At 41.0% G+C, this 5,547-nt stretch overlaps 1 protein-coding gene across 1 annotated transcript in view; it reads right to left on the bottom strand.

The window, feature by feature from the left end:
- myo3a (myosin IIIA) overlaps positions 1-5,547 on the bottom strand; it is a 64,264-nt gene that overhangs the window by 6,761 nt on the left and 51,956 nt on the right. The gene's annotated exons all lie outside the window — the stretch shown is intronic.

Raw genomic sequence — 5,547 nt, 5'->3', positions numbered from 1 at the left:
GCCGTAGTAAACTTTGCACATAATGTTAATTTAGTGGCCATTTTATAACAAAGTAAAAGAGACATCAAACATCGGGGTGCAACGTCGCAAGAGAGACTGGTAAGTCGTCAGCTTCTCAACAAATGCAGTGAAATCGTATAAAGTCGGGCCAACAACCGGGTCCATTCTTGAGCTAAAAACCTCCCGGTCTTGTTTTCCACCTTTTCATCGGGACTCGGGCCTTATGGGGATCACTTTTCCGTGTTTTTTGCATTTGTGCAAGATGCACGATTTCACCTTTCGCGGTTTCACAGTAAGTTTATTTTGGAGAGAGAAAAGGAGGCATGGGGGTGATCCCTACAATTCTAAGTGGCTAAGCGTAGCCACACGTGTAATTAATGCTTTGACAAGTCTGCAGACAGACGGCAGGCGAAACACCTTTTAAAATGCGTCTTTGGCGATCAAGCTAAGCTAACGTTGTATATGCTCCGTCCACACTCACAACAACGGCCTACAGACATAAATAAACCAGTGACTGTATTCGCCATGACACAGACAATCTCTCCGTTTGTAGTTGTTAACTTTTGTCTAGTTTCTGAACAGATATGTGGAGCTGTGAGCTCTGAGTGCTAACAGCTAACGTCTGATGTTATGGTTTTGTGGTTCGCATTGAAGATGACGTCACTGCAGTTTTACGCAGCGTCGCTCCGCCTTCCGAACAGCCGATCGCCCCGCCTAGACTGAGTTACTATAGTTACTACACCAGTTCCTAAACTGTAATGGAAACGCAGCATAAAGGGAGCCTGGCCTACCAAGGCCTAACCATACCGTACTAAGCCGTGCTAGGTCCTGCAGTGGAAAAGCGCAATTTTTGAGTCTCCTTACACACCGGGGACACATATTTATGTATAAAAGACATAAAAAAGTGCATTTTGCATAATAGGTGACCTTTAAGTGATAAGTATGGTCATTTTCTCACTTCTAAACAATCCAGGCCTCTATGAGTTCCATTTATATATGTTTTGTTTACTGATTAAATGTTTGTTTTTACTACATTCTGTTGTTTCACCTATTATTTCACCACCTTTTCCCTTCTGATGTACTTTTTATACTTCCAAGCTAACATATTCTTGATTGTTATAATAATCTTGTATGTGTTTGTGTGCATGTGTGCGTCATTTTGCTACTTACTAGGAGCTAATCTCCAGTCGTACGGTGCTCCTCGGACTGTCTCATTCCGCGTGTAGCCCACGTTGACCAAATGTTGCACCATAGTGTGAAAATAACCTGCAAAACCCAGAAGCAGCCCCCTCAGTGAATGCCAGATGCCAAATCAACTTGCCATCACTTGGTAAAAAGCAGCTGAGCTTCAAAGATATTTGATTAGGTACTGTAGGAATTAAGCACAATTGCTTGGTTACATTCATTTCATCTTTAGACAAACCCCAAACCAAGCATTAAATGTTTCTTACCAGCCAGTCTATTGTAGTCGAGAAACTCAATGGGATATGTTTGCCCAAATCCTGGCACCCGCACCTGCACCCCTGGTGAGTTGGAAGACCGCCGAGTCGTCTTGTTGTAAACAAGTCTGGGGCACAAAAATGGACATGGAGAGTTATGAAAATGTACTTGGGCAGAAACATTTCTCAAATGTGACTTTAATATCAGTCAGGACAATTATACTGGGCAATATTTTAGCTCTTTTTCAGATTTTCTTATTACAACCATAGACAACATAAAAAAATTGTAGCTGTAACACGCCAGGCACTCGCGGTGAGCAAGCTTAATGCAATTGCCATAGGCTAAATAGCTAGCGATAGGCTTTTAACCAACTACCATTAAATACATGCCGTCACCCCTGCTAAGCTAGTCCGCGCTAACATTTGGCATGTGCATTTAGTAATCTATTTGTCACTTGTAGCAACTGCCGTTTTCATGCACAAAGAAGCATTTGGCATTCACAAGCAAGAGTATTTGCTGACGTATTTTCTGTCGTAGAACAAACGTAAACAATATCCTAGTTAACCACGACCTTATTTCAGGTATTCTACAATCATAACATAAAGAAGGCTGACTTATTTCCAGATCTCAATTGAAATCACGACAAGCTGTTTAACGAATGGGATAAAACCATATCAAGGTACATTTGCAAGGAAGAAACCAAGGATTGATTCTGTACTTTCAAATAGCAAAAACAAGGGAGAGGTGCGCTCCCCTGCTTGAAGGACTTACTACGTATATATCAGCCCAATAAGAAGTTTTCTGCTGGTGCAAGCCGACTACAGGCTAGATGGAAGAAATTGAGGAATAATGTATCAGGAGGAGTACCCATTCGAGGCAGGTTAGGGATAAATAGACGTTAAAAACTACTGGAAAGTAACCGTGCGATCAACCTCTCTTACAATTATGGTTAAGTCATTACAGGAGTGAATTGCTGGAGAAATTACTATTAAGATGTGCTCAACTGATCTTGATTCACCGTGCAAGCTAGTACAACATTTTAAAGGTTTGGGCCAATGGCCTTTCTTCATATGCTCTTTTCAGGAAGGAAAACATGTTTGATATTAATTATTTCACCAGTTGATACACTTCAGAACACAGGGAGAAGTAAATTCTCAAAACTCCAAGGCTCTAAGAAATACAGCTGAGCAGTACGCCGCTCAATCTCAACCCAAAAAAATGCAGTCAAAATTAAGCCGTGTGTATATAGAAGTAGTTTTCCTTTTTATATCTTTGAGAGCTTTGGTAAGTTTTGAGAATTACTTTTCATCCCTGTGTCTGATGTGTATGCCACTTGCGTTCGAACTATTGAATAAGGGTCTTTTCTGGCTGTCTGACAGGAACTATTTAGTAATGGTCGTACCTGGTAGGAAATAAAAAAAAACACCGTTTTCCATCCATATCGTTTTTTTAGTGTTTGAAAATCAAACGATTGGTTCCTTTCTGAAAAATTGCCATATGAAAGTAAAGGCATGTTTGGCCCAACTCTTAAATTGTTGTATCTAAGGCTGTGCACGGTTGTGAAATCAAGATCATGTGAGCACCATCTTAATATCTTAATTTCCTCCAGCAAGGTCACTCCTGGTAATGGACCCTTAACCATAATTTTTAAGGAGGGTTGAGTCCAGCGGTTATCTTTTTTCCAGTAAGTTTTTAACATTGTGTTTTATCCCCCTAACTTGGCCTCGATGGGTACTCCTCCTGATGACATTATTCTCATTTCTCCATCTAGCTTGTAGTCTGCTTGCACCAGCAGACAAGCTTCTTATTGGACTGATATATACAGTAGTAGTCCTTCAGGCAGGGGCGCTACTGCCTCGCCTTGTTTTTGCTATTGAAAGAGTACAGATCTTAATCCTTGGTTTCTTCCCTGCCAAATGTACCTTGATGATGGTTTTATTTCCATTCCGTTAAACTGCTTTCTGTGATTTCAATTGGTAGATTCTGGGAAAATAGTCAGCCTTCTTTTGTTTATATTGGTAGATACCTGAAATAAGGTCTGTGGTGTTAACTTTAGGATATTTTTACGTTTTGTTCTACGACAAAAAAGTGTCAGCAATACTCTTGCTTGTGATATGTTCCAAATGTTCTTTGTGTCATGAAAACGGCAGTTGCTAAACAAGTGACTAAATTGATTATAATTGTCTCATGACCAATGTTAGCCGTACTAGCTAGCAGGTGCCGTGACGTCAGATGTATGTAATGGTAGTTGTTAAAAGGCTATTCGCTAGCTAATCTTACACTATGGCAATGCATTTAAGCTTGCTCACCGGCGGAGGCTGCCTGGCCGTGTTACAGCTACATTTTTTTTTATGGTGTGCTATGGTTGTAATAATATCTGAAAAGAGCTTAAAATATTGCCAGTATAATTGTCCTGGGACTGATATTAAAGTTACCATTTGAAGCAATGTTTCTGCCAAGTACACTTATTCTTGCTCTCATGTCTTTTTGTGCTCCAGACTTGTTTACAACAAGGAACGACTCGGCGGGTCTCCAATCACCAGGGGTGCAGTGCGGGTGCCAGGATTTGTGACAAACCAATATCCAATTAGTTTATCGACTTACAATGACTGGCTGGTAAGAAAAACATTTAATGCTTGTTTGGGGTTTGTCTAAAGATGAAATGAACATGAATGTAACAAGCAATTGTTCTTAATTCCTACAGTACTAATCATAATATATTTTGAGCTCAGCTGCTTTTTACCAATGATGGCAAGATTGATTTGGCATCTGGCATTCATGGGGTGCTGCGTCTGGGTTTTTGTAGGTTATTTTCACACTATGGTGCAACATTTGTTCAACGTGTACACGCGGAATGAGGACATCGAGGAGCACCGTCACGACTGGGAGATTAGCTTCCTAGTAAGTAGCAAAATTACACACACACATGATCACCAAACCACACAAGATTATTATTTACAATTCAAGAATGTCTTCGCTTGAAGTATAACAAGTACATCAGAAGGGAGAGGTGGTGAAATAATAGGTGAAACAACAGAATGTAGTTAAAAAAAGAACACTTTAATCAGTTCAAACAAAAATAAATGGGAACTCATAGAGGCACTGGATTGTTTGAAGTGAGAAAAATGACCATACCTTATCAATTAAAGGTTGCCTATTATGCAAATGGCACTTGTTCTTTTGTACATAAATATGTGTCCCCGGTGTATAAGGAACTCACAAACTGGCGCTTTTCCACTCGCAGGGCCCTAGCGCACGATTTAAGTATGGTTATGGTTAGGCCTTGGAGGGCAGGCTCCCACCTTTATGCTGCGTTTTCCATTACAGTTTAGGAACTGGGGTAGTAACTATAGCAACTCAGTGAAGGCTGGCGATCGGCTGTTCGGGCTGTGGAGCGCCGCTGCGTAAAACTGCCGTGACGTCATCTTCAATGCAAACCACAAAACTATAACATCAGCCGTTAGCTGTTAGCACTCAGAGCTCACAGCTCCACATATCTGTTCAGAAACTAGAAAAGTTAACAAGTACACACGGTGAAGAGGCACTGTCTGTGTCATGGCGGAGTTACAGTCGCTGGTTTTTATTCTATGTCTGTAGGCCCGTTGTTGTGAGTGTGGACGGAGCATATTACAACGTTATAGCTTAGCCTTGAATCGATCCGATTTCCATTCAGAAAACATCCGCATTTTAAAAGGTTTTTCAACTGCCGTCTTGTCTGCAGACCAGGTATTCAGTATTTGTTACTTCGGCATCATTTGAAACGTGTATTACAATTAAATCACCGGTAAAATATTGTTTCATTTTCTCTGTAGTTTGTAGCCCCACGTTGCAGCGTTCTCTCTGACCATTCAGCAGTCGAAGAGTTGTTTACGTCACTTTAGCATATTTCAGCCCGGTTGTTGGCCCAGGTAAGAACTCGATTTTTGGAGGGCCAGAACAAAAGGTGGAAAAGTAGCCCTGAGCCCGGAATACCCCTAGTGAAAAGGCACAAAAAACGTAAACACGTTCTACGTGCTAAAGTGGAAAGCGCCAAAGTGTCATTCAAATAAAACCTCTCTCTTTTCCTCCGTACCCCCACTAGGGATGTTAAGATTCACCGATTCGCAT

Source organism: Notothenia coriiceps, unplaced genomic scaffold (assembly GCF_000735185.1).
Source record: "Notothenia coriiceps isolate Sejong01 unplaced genomic scaffold, NC01 NC01_scaffold00004486, whole genome shotgun sequence".
Classification (NCBI taxonomy): Eukaryota; Metazoa; Chordata; class Actinopteri; order Perciformes; family Nototheniidae; genus Notothenia; species Notothenia coriiceps.
Note: the sequence above shows the minus strand (reverse complement) of the source record. Positions and strands in the feature narration are given on the sequence as shown.